We start from the raw sequence: 11,946 nt of genomic DNA, 5'->3' as shown, positions 1-11,946 counted from the left end.
TTTGAAGTTACTGATATCTTGGAGAAGGTTAATCAGTCTTAAATAGATATAGAGGCAATGAAAATGATTTCTGCTTATTCATTAATGACTTTATGCATTTTAAGTTTGTTGTGCGTAGGGACCATTATGGTAGGAATTTGTCTTTATTACTTATTTCTCATAATTAAAAGATTTACTGTATACATGAGTGTAAGAAGCATTCATTGAGCATTCATTACTGAGTATTTTGTCAGAAGCATTTGAATATGAACATTAAGTGTGGGTCATCTATTTAAATATATTGTGTATTGATATGTTATGTATGGTTCATTCTTTTAATACACTTATGAAGGGTTACTGTAAGGTGTGAGCAGTGGACTATCAATAACATATAATGTGACATTAGTAATCCTCTCCTGTGCTGATGCATGAGAGTAGTCGCTCACTGCAAGGGGTTGTTGTTTACGCTCCTTATTGATGCACAGTGACATATACCTGCCTTCCCCTACCTCTAACGCTACTCCTACCTCAGCCCCTGCTGGGGTGTGGGGGGTTTTGGAATCTCCCCTGGGGTGGAGGAGAGGCTCTAGAGGTAGGGGTGTTTCTTCTCTTTCTGTGAAGGTGAAGGATAGTCTTCATCTCTGTATCTTTGTGGCTTTATCTCTGTATCTTTGTGGCTGCCTAAGCTGTGCCCTATCCTTTAATTGATAGGTACTCTTTTCACCACTTCTGCCCTTTTAGGGTCTCATATAATAACCAGCCTCTTCCCTGGGACTAACACTTTCTCTTTCTACAGTTCGAGTTCTGCTATGAAAGGTCTCCCTTTTTCTTTAGAAGGGGGCTGTGATGGGTCAAAATTGCGAGATGGACACCCAGGTATTGTTTTCTCACAAGTTGCCATTTTATTCAAATACAAAGTGCTGAGACAAAGACCTATCATTCCCTAACTTAAGAACGATGTACCTGCCTAACAAATTAAGGCTAAAGAAAAATGACATACTGTCCAAAATGTATCTGACCCTCACACTTATATACCCAACAAAATCATGCAAGGTTCCACAACATAACATATTCATTTGAACTCAAAACGTATGAACAGTAATCCTTGTGACAGAGTTGGATTCCCTTCCACTGAATCAATTCAGGAATATTTGGAACAAAGTTTAGTTTCAAGAAGGTTCTGTGCAATAACAATGTTCCCTTCAATATAGTATAAAAAGTATTTTCCATTCAATATATCCTTTCACTTGGCAAAGTGACTATCTTTCTTCCAAACACTGCTTGATGAACAAACGTCTTTTTCTCCCCAACTCAACTTCATAAATCAAATGCAAGTGTTCTTTTCTCAAAAGGCCAAGCACGTGTTATCTCATAATACTTTTTCTTCAAAAGAAACCCTTTTGTCAGGATGGTTCAACAATCACTTTCCAAAATACAACAGTACATCAAGACAAGGTGATTGAATCAACATTTTTTTTCCACCACAGCCTTTTACCACAACCACAGTACTTTAAATCATCTTCTTCCTGGCATACTCGCCTGCCAGGACTAATTACAACTGGTCCCTTTCCTGGTATATGTTAAACTCTGGTTCTCCAATTATCAGTCTGACATCTAGTGATGTCCTAGTTGCTTCTTTATTAAAGTTCCAGTACATCTTCTTAGGTGTATCATGTCAAGTACAACTGAGCTTAAGGCACATGAACCGGCATCCTCTCAGCTATGCTACATCTCTCCAACTGACTCACTCGGAACTCTGAACCATACATCAACATTCTCACAGGTTGCATTCCATGTCACTCACCCAACATTCCATACATTCTAACAAAAGCAACAGGGAAACCAGGTCACTACATATCTTCCCTCCTTAGAGAACACAAATAACAACTAACAGAACAAAGTACACACTTACAACACACACACCACACACAATCCCCTGCATGTGCATCTCAGCCAAAACAATAAACCTCCAGCATCACACACCCTGAATAAGTCTGCACCATAGTGGTACCAAAACCCACTCCAATAATGCCCTGCCCCTTTGCTACATAGTGGAGAAAGGACACCAAACACTGAAAATGCACCACTACAAATCCTCACGACCACAGGCACATCAACTTCTCTCCACTTATGCACAACTTGCACCGCCGAACCAACTACAGGCCCACTACTCCCTTCACAGCCACAACAAACACACAACTCAAAGCTGTGCACCACACACGTGCCTAAGAACCAGGCTGGGCTTTCCAAACACCTGAGTGAGCGACACTCACAACATGTGTCACCACCCCCAACAGTTAACTGTGCTCCAAGAACCACCATACTAGTCAACCACCTGCTATGAGGAAGCATCATCATAACACACACCACATAACTAAACGCTTCTAGCACACAAGCATCAACAATCTCACACCACGTCCACACACTACAATAACATTCAATGCAGTTCAATACTTATCATTTCTGCTTAAAACTCTAACTACACTTCTCAAATTAGAACGAAAGTCCCACCTGCAAAACAAAATGTTAGTTTCAAAACATAACAAAACACATTCCAACTCAATTGCTATATCATTGACCAGTCCACACTACTTTTGCTTTAAAAGAGTCCATCTGTGGAAAAAAAACATGTGTAAAACATAAACGTTCCATATCTACTAAAACTAACATTGCTCCAAGATCATACATGTTTTATCTAACAAAGGCCACGACTCATAAGATCCTTGTGCACACCATCAGTTACGCCCAGGCCTCACATCACAATAATCTACTCATAAGCTCCTTGTGCACACCATCAGTTTTGCCCATGCCTCACATCACAATAACCTACTACACACATCTAACAAACCGAACTAGTGTAACATTTCCTAAAACTGTCTGCTCAATCGAGATCTCCCGGAAACAATTTAACAAATCCGGGTCAAATTCTTGTAGCGTCATCAAATAATAATTTTCTGGCAAGTCTAAAACCACACACAAAGCAGAACTTGGAGTTCACTGGCAAATCGCTTTCCAAATCCACCGCCAGTACTGAGCCATGACAATCTTGGCATCTTCCTTCACAGTACCTTATATGCTGATTTGGAATTCCTTCACAGTACCTTATACGCTGATTTGGAATTCCTTCCTTGCCCACCCTGCCATCGTACATTCCTGACTCCTTCTCTGTGGACTTAACTCTTTTCCCGAACATCATATCTTCGAAATCATTTCCTTTCGATCCACCTCTTCTTATTGGCAGCTTTATTTTCCCTTTGGCAACCTCGGCATCAGTGTGTACCATCTTTGCGCGCCAACATTCCCCTCCTCCTTGGCCTCCGCCCACCTTCCGGCAGTACCTTGCTCCACGGCCCCTGAAGCCCATAGGCACTTCGCTTCACTCAGCGCCATCCCTTCCACTAGCCAATGCCATTAGATGAAAGAACCTTGTATTTATGACGTTAGGAAGTAACGTCCCCACGCAGTGTCTGTGAACGTTGTGGGTCCTCTTCTTGGGCTCCACTCGAAACTCCCTCAAGGTACGTCACAACTGTAACATCCGAACACTCCACACCATCGCCGACTCCTCGGTCCTCCAGTCTGACGTCACCACTTGTACACAGCCGTCCGGGAGAGAGGAACTCTGCACTCCTACCGTTACCGTGAGCAGGACAGGGCTCCCTCTCACGACAGGCCAGGGCTCCCTCTCAACTAGCCACTCACCTCTTCAATTGTGCCGCCCTGCGCCTCCTTTGGCCACAGAAATGTCACCTCTGCAGCTTTACTCACACTGAGGTAAGGCCCCCTGTACAGGTCGCCCCTTGTGCCTCCCAATGCAAGGCCTTATTCCATAGCAAAGTCACAATAGACAGCCTCTCCAGAACGCTATGATGGCCCCAAGCTCCTCCACTGCTCAGCAAAAGCTCCAAGACACTACCAATGAATCCTAAATACTCTAAGCCCCATTAATGCTCAAATATTGGGCTCCAAGCCCCTCTGCAGCAAAGCATATGGGCTACAAGCGCCTTCTACCTGCCCTATGGGCTACGAGCCCCTTTTCCACTGTCACTGGGCCCTTAGCACCACATGGTCAAGTACTGGCAGACTTTTGCTAACCACAGTTCTTAGCCTGCTCTCCAGATGGCAGACACGCTGGCCCCAGGCCCTGGTGCTGCCCTTTACTTCCTGCGCCTCTGCATCCTGCGCTTGCAAGCAAACATCGCTGCCCCTACCTGAGAGGATCTTCTTCCTTGGTTGGGGGGCAGTGCATGTCCCATCTGTTGTGCTGTCCCCCCAGCACAGCTAGCATCCTCGTCACCAGGTAAAGCTTGGGTTCTCCAATGTTCACTCTGACATCTAGTGATGTTCTAGTTATTTCTTTATTAACGTTCCAGTACATCTTATTAGATGTATCATGCCAAGTACATCTGAGCTTAATCAGGATGTGAGATCCTACAAACAAGCAAGCTACGGTTCTGAACAAAAGAGTTTATTTCAGAAAACCACAAGTGTTATTGTTCAATTAGTTTACATAGCTTTCGATAAGCAAGAAAGGCTCAAAAAGAACGGACAAGAGTGATTGAGTTTGGTGGGAATACAGATTGAGTATTAACCTCTTTTGTGTTGAGGTACAGAGTTCCACCTAAGGGCCCAGTGGTATACAACAGTTAGAAGAACATATATTTATACAGTAGTGCACCCGGGACATAGGGTGGTCCAGAGCATCGTAAACACAGGATGTACACAACATAATCTACACGACACTAGAAAAAGCGTATTTGCAGTTGTGTCATTGGGGATCGACACAGGTGTGTTTCGGCCAGGAAGGCAGAATTGTTGCCTGGATGGTGTTGGCCTTCTTCAGGATGAGCACCAAATGTGGTGTAGTCCGTTTTGTCTGCTTCTGTGGTAGCAGTGGTGATGCTGTACAGAACCATCCAAGGATTAGTGCTGGATGGTTGGTGCGAGACTGCACTAGGGGGAGCCGTGGGTTCCTGAGGTAGCTGTACAGCAGCAGATCCCCCCGACGACGCACGTTGCTCTCAAGGCTCGCGACGAGGGACCTTTCTAGGCCCTCCTCTAGCCAATAGGATCCTGACCAAATCGATACCTCAGGAACCCACGGCTCATGAACCATCACTTGACGATGTACCACCTTAACGTCAATTGTTCAGTAGCACAGAGATGTTCTTTGTGTCTGTGGTTCTAGCTGTACAGACATACACAAACACAAAATGGCTCCAGATTAAAAGATGGAGCTGATGCAGACAATAAACTCAACTGTAAATGGCTTAAACGCAATAAAAGAAGAGCTCTGAGTAGTGAGGTTGATGGCTCTCCAGAAAAGATATGTTCTAGACCTTCTCACAGCAATGGAAGGAGAAGTTTGCGCCAAGATCGGGAATTCTTGCTGTACATTTGGACCCGCAAACAATGAAGCAAATGACACACTAACTGAAGCCAAAGGAACAGGAAAATATCAAAGTTGGCTGTCATATATATTCTCATGGAATCCAACATGGATGGCAGACAGACTGAAGGTGTTACTAGGAGCACTAATATTGTAACTAGTAGGACTATGTGTAATAAATATCTGCACCACGCAATGCCGCAAGACAACAGAGAAAACAATAGGGATGAAAGTAATAGTGGATATAAATACAAATGGTGAAGAAGATAAGATAGTAGAGGAAATACATTTTAAAAAAGGACACAGATAAAGGAGTACTCATTGTTCCTGACAGAGAAGATAACATTCAATTATCCTGTGGACAACAGGAGGTACTGGTCAAAATAGGTATGGTGCAACCCAGAAGGAGATTGCAGTTACATGACATGGAGTTTCGATGCCCATGCAAATTACTATGGACATATAGGAGGAATAAAGAAGATATGGCTATCAAAGGCAATGGTGACTCAGTTTGGTGGGTTGGCCGACAAGTCGACCAGAGGGGGGACTGAAGAAAGGGTCCTTGGAATGCCCTCTTGACCAGAGAAGAGACCTAGGGAGCTGGGCAGCAGGGACCCATGTGGTTGGGGTAAATGAAGAGATGCACTGAATAAGAGAGAGAAAGGTGACTAGGGGAAAGTGGACTCGGGAGGTCGGGGGGAAAAGACCAAGACCTTGGGAAGAGAAAGACTCTGAAGGTAGGGCAGTAAGAGACCGAGAGAACATGTAAAAGGACACAGTGGGTTGGGGAAAGCAAGATCCAGATGGCTGTGAAGGGTGAGACCCAAACAACTGAAGAGCAAACATTGCAGACATCTTGGTGCAGACCGACCATGAGGGCTTGGAGCAGAGAGATCCAGATGGTTGGGAAAAAATTAGCCAAGATGGCTGTGAAAGAGAAACTTGGTAGGGGAGAGGGGGACAGAGATTGGGAGAGGTGGACAAGACAGCTTGATAAAGGAACTGGCAAACAGCGAGGAGAGATGAAGGAAGAAGGAGAGGAAGATATTGCTCCTATTTTTCAACTATCATTGTTTTCAGCCAGCCACTGTAACAAATATGAATATTTGCATTACATGTGTCTTTTACACATGCACTTCTGAAAGGCAGATTTGCCAGTTTCGGAGGCCGACTACGGCCCTCCTCTAAACAATCACTATGGAGCAGCATCAGCTTAACATTAAGGGTGTCTGCTACTTTGAGAATGTTGCTTTCAATAGTGCACTATTTAGTGGAAAGCATAATTGCACTATTTTGGATGTTTTATTATATTGATTTAACTGAGGCACGCTCATCAAATGGTTTGCTATTCTTGACAATAACTGTTTTTATGTTCTGCATCACAGCAGAGCGATTGACAGTGTAAGGGTGCAGAAGCAAGGCTCGGACACAATGGACCTTTATTAATAAGTGGGTTGGAAACTGCTTCTCTATTCCTAAAGCTAAGGGGTTTCCCTGCCTCAAAGGACCTAATGTGATGGTCAGGAATTCTGAAACAGAAAGTCTGTCATTGTCGTGTGCCAAAAAACTTTACTTTTATCCCTAACGCTAATAATCTAATATAACTGTGCAAGGTTGATCTCTTCTCAAAGGAAAAGGTCTTCTTTGTGCTTTCAAATAACAGAAAAGTTCCCAGTGTTGCTGGTAGAAAAAGGGGATGGCAAACAATGTTCCAAAATACAAGGTTTCAATTCTAGGGTTGTACTAATTTCCCCTAGACTGCTTATTTTAAGTCTCTGAACAGTTTACGGGGGAACTGTTATCTGTTTTCAGAGTTCCTGTCTCTTATTAGCTTGGTATTCTTGGCTACGAAGTGAAGGATCCCAATGTTAGGGTTGTACTCATTTCCCATAGACTTCTTTTGATAATAAATCATGTATAAAAATCAGGAGGAACTGTTCCTCGTCTTCACAGTTCCTGTATCCTGTCAGCTTGGCACGTTCCGCTATAAGGCTTTCTTGACCCTTTTATGTTTAATCTCTCATGTGGGTGAGGGTCTCAGACTCGCAATACTTTATACGACTTGTTTAGCTCCCTTATCAAGCACGTGTTTTCTCTTGTGTTGTCTTTTTTTCTCTCTCAGGGTCTAAGACCCTCCTGGCTTTAAACTGTGGTTTCACATATGGGTACAAGTCCCAGAATCGCAATGTTGTGTTATAGCCTCTTGGTTCTGTTCCCACCAAGTTTTCAACTCTTTCTCATTTGCTTGCGGGTCCCAGACCCTCTCTCAAATACATAATTGTCTCTTGTTCACTTCAGGGTCCCAGACCCCTTTTCTCTTGGGTGCGGGTGCCAGACTCGCAACACTGTGTTGCATCCACTAGATTCACTCTCCTGCCAAGAATGCAACACTCTCTCATTTGTTTCAGGGTCCCAGATCTTCTTGGTTTTAGGTGCCGGTCACAGACTCACACGGTTACTTTGTATCCATCTGGTTCACTCTCCTACCAAATATACAACTGTCTTTTATTCATTCAGGGTCCCAGGCCCTCTCTGTTATTTGCATCCCAGACCCTCTCTGTGTTGGCCGTGGGTCCCAGAGTCGCACTGTTCTGTTGTATCCATTTGGTTCACTCTCCTGCCAAATATACAACTGTCTTGTTTGGTGTAGGGTCGCAGCTCCTCTTCCTCCAGCTTCTTAGCTCACCCCTATGCTTCCCCGGGCCTCTCGCAGCTCCCGGTCAACCCGCATACCTGTTTGCTTCCTTCTCTGTGGTATCAGCAGTCCCCCAGCAGTTGTCTCCTTCCTGGAGACTCTGGCAGCGTTCGGCATCCAGCAGGGTCTGCAGCGTCCCTGCAGACTGAGGCTTCTCTCCGGTAGTGTGTTCTGTTCCTTCTGTGCTTTGTCTCTCATCCAGTTCTGACTCGCACTCTTCCTCTCCGGGGGACGGTACTCCCTTTCTGAAGCGTTCGTTTGAGGCTGAGCTTGAACTCCAATGAAAATCCTGCGTTGGACTGATGTATTCCTTAGAGCCAATCACTGGTCTTTGGAAAATAGACTGCTTGTTCTGTTGCTCATGAATGATCTTAGTACCCCTGGCCAGCTTCTTCCCTACAGTACCATCTTTCAAGCTACATGGACAATACTTTATATTATCAAGTATTTCAGTGTTCTTATGCAGGTCAGTTTGGCTTTATGCATAATACTTTGTGTTATCTAATGTGTCCATGATATTATGTAGGTTAGTTTGGCTACATGCATAATATTTATATTGTCTGGGTTTTCAATATTGTCATGTAGGTTGGTTTGTCTACATACACAATATTTAGCATTATGTGGACCCTCAGTATTGTCATGACAGTTTGTTTGGCTAACTTGATAACAGTATATATTAAAGACCATTAAAAGAAGCCTGTTTGATGGTGGAGGTACTTAGTGCACTCGCTCTGACCTATCCACTGGAACCGGGGATCTAATAGCCTCTTCATCCATCCTAAAATTATATGCTTACTGTTTTATCTGTTCTGTACTGTCTGTTAGCGCTCTGAGGCCGGCGAGCTAGCTCTTTACAAAAACGGAATAGAATAGAATATTAACTGCATACAGGGAGGGGCCAGGAGGACTTGGAGTTGTAAAAGGGTTTAGATGTGGCAAAGCAAGGTCATACCATTTTCTCGGGTGATGATTGTTCCCAATCTCATAGGGGGATTCCCACCCCAGGTGATCTTCCATCTGACCACCCTCACGGGCACTATTGTACTGAGGATACACCGCCCTTGCACCATGGGAAAGGTCTCCCCCTTGGGAATAAGGGACAACATTCTCAGATTCATCACTACAGACAGACAACTCAAAGCCAGATACAAGTTTTCCTTTTCTCTTTATTTGGGTAACAAACCAACCAGCATGGATTAGGTTTTGAATTGGCCTCACAGGTTTGGTTTTAGGTTTTCGGAAAGTAGGCTTTTTGTAGGTCAGTGGACCTCAGTGCTTCCCTGTTTCCCCTAAATTAGATCTGCCTAGTTTGCAGAAAACAATCAATAAGATTCTCTGGGATTTTTAGTGATCTGCACATCTGTCTCAGCTTCCATGGTCATTGCTGTCATTAGAATCTTGCTTTGGTCCACCTGGACTCTCCGAGCAGGTACCCCTACCTGGTACCCCTGTGTCTTCTGACGTAGTTTAGTTGTTGACCTGCATGAATGGTAAGACCCTAGGGTTCTTCAGTCTTCCCCTCCTCGTGCTAATGAGGCTGCCCCTGCTGGTGCTAATGAGATCATTTTCTTGTGGGTGAATTCCAGAAATTCACACGCAGGTACCCCTACCTGGTAACCCTATGTCTTCTGACGTGGTTTAGTTGTTGGCCTGCATGTATGCTAAGACCCTAGGTTCTTCAGTCTTCCCCTCCTCGTGCTAATGAGGCTGCCCCTGCTGGTGCTAATGAGACCATTTTCCTGTGGGTGAATTCCAGAAATACATCCCTTCTCCCCAATGGGGAGCCACCCCCATTAAGGTTAGGGAGATGAGCCTGCTCCACAAGACCACCCCTAAGGGTTTGGGCAAGTATGACCTCACTGGGATTGGCTCCCCCTTTGGGGAAGACGACTCCTGGGGTAGAATAAGAAACCCTATGACATTTGTACTCTCTGCCTATGTGGGCACCACAGAAGTTGTTAAGGTGGCAGAAACTTTCTGATTTCTCTAAGACCCATGCTGAACCCTCTTCAGACTTAATATGAAATAATCAGAAGCATGTTACTTGCTGGGATCAAGACTCCTATAAGAAAATGGAAGTCCTTGGTTGGGGAGGGGGGGGGATGATTCCCATACGTAAGGCCAAATGGCAGTGGAGGAGCCGCACAGAACTGCTGCTGCAACTGGAGTTCAGAACCCAGGGAGCTTGGGAGCAAGACCATGCAGAGGACGTGGTGGGCACATAGCCTGTGGATCTTCACAGAGTCCAGGAATGCTGGGTTGAAAGCTCCAAAATCCTGGTGCGTATAATACGAAAGAGAGGGAGAGAGCCACGACCTCTAACTAGACCCCGGGGAAGCTGTCCCCACGAGAGGCAACTGAATGTCAGGCGGAGACTAACGCTGCCAGTAGAGGCCTCACTGACTCTTCTTGGTGGAAGCACCTCAACGAAGCAGGTACACGGGCCGCGCAGGAAGAAGGGAAATGTATGGTTGAGTGCTACGAGCGGGGAATTCAGAACCCAAATCCTTTATGGGATCAGGAGCCCAGGAACAATCTAAAACATGACAGAGGAGTGCTGAGTAATACAGATGAAACCCGAACTAGAGAAAGCTAAGAGAATCATATTGGCAAGTCCAGGTACGAGAAAGGCATGCAAACCCTGGCTGGAAGCTGCATGGGGAGTCCAGAGGCTAGAGAGCCCGCAAATAGCCTACAGCTCAGCCAAGGGGTCTTGAGAGACATAAGATTTGATAATACTGAAAGTCAAGAGAACATTGAATTACAAAGTGTAACATCCAAGCTGCTCAGGACTGAGACTACTCGAGGGAGCAAAGAAGGCCACAGAATATGGCAGTCTTGGGAGAGATCCGTTCAATAAGCCACTAAATGAAAGCTATACAAGCTTTATGAATAGAAAGAGCAAGGAATGAGTGATGCTGTATTTTTTGTTTCAGAGGAACATCTATTTGAACTGGATTTTCTTTGTGATAACTGTTCTGGAAACCCTAGCCAGGAAGCGTTTTCTGGGAGAACATATAAGTTGAAGATGGTCTGAGAAATGAGGGCAGTTGGAGAGTGTTGGCAAACCCCAGGATGAAAACCAGTTTCTTTGTTTTGTTTCTTTTTTGTCTAGTGGTAGAGCCAGGTAGTTAGACATGTTAGGACAGAGGGTTGTTCTTGGTTATTCTGACCTTCTGACGAGCACCTAAGTTTCTTAGGCAGTGAATGCCCTTTTAGACATAGGAAAAGCGAGGCTATTTATTTTATTCAAATAAACACGAGTTGAACCAGGTCCTCTGGTCTGAGTCTTGCTTCTGGTTCGCCCCAGCCTTCAAAGTGTTTGCGGTTGACCTCTCTAAAACTGTGTAACCTTTCTTGATACTACATTTCTAGTGCCTTCTCTCTATCTTCCACCCCCTTCAACTGCCACCTCACTGAATCCTTCCTCGTGTATTTCCTCCTCATTGTTCTCACCCCTGCTTCTGTAGGTTTTCCATTCTGCAAACCTTCTTTTCCACCTTGTTGCCCTTTCATATTCTTTTCCCTCTTTCTATCTGTATATTTCTCTTTTCCACCACCTCTGCTCCTTCTCTTTCCCCTTCCTCTTCGGCTTATCATTCTCCTTTTTGCCTGCTTCATTCTTCTGTCTCTACTCTCCACCTACACTGCTTTCCTTTCTCCTCACTCTTTCCTCTGCTTGATCCCTTCCCTCTCCTCTCTGCTCTCCTACCTTTCCTCTTCCTCCCAGTGCCACCTCCTTTCCTCCTCCTCCACTGTGCGCTCTCGCCTTTCCTCCCCCTCTATTCCACTGTCTCTCCTATTCTTCACCTCCTTGCCGCACTGTCATGCACCTGCACCATCGCACTCCTAACTCCCACACTTCCCCTTCTCTGTATTCCCC

The sequence above is a fragment of the Ambystoma mexicanum genome, chromosome 6q (genome assembly GCF_040938575.1).
Source record: "Ambystoma mexicanum isolate Mex_15411 chromosome 6q, UKY_AmexF1_1, whole genome shotgun sequence".
Taxonomy (NCBI): Eukaryota; Metazoa; Chordata; class Amphibia; order Caudata; family Ambystomatidae; genus Ambystoma; species Ambystoma mexicanum.
The sequence above is the reverse complement of the archived record's forward strand: the minus strand, read 5'-3'. Positions refer to the sequence as shown.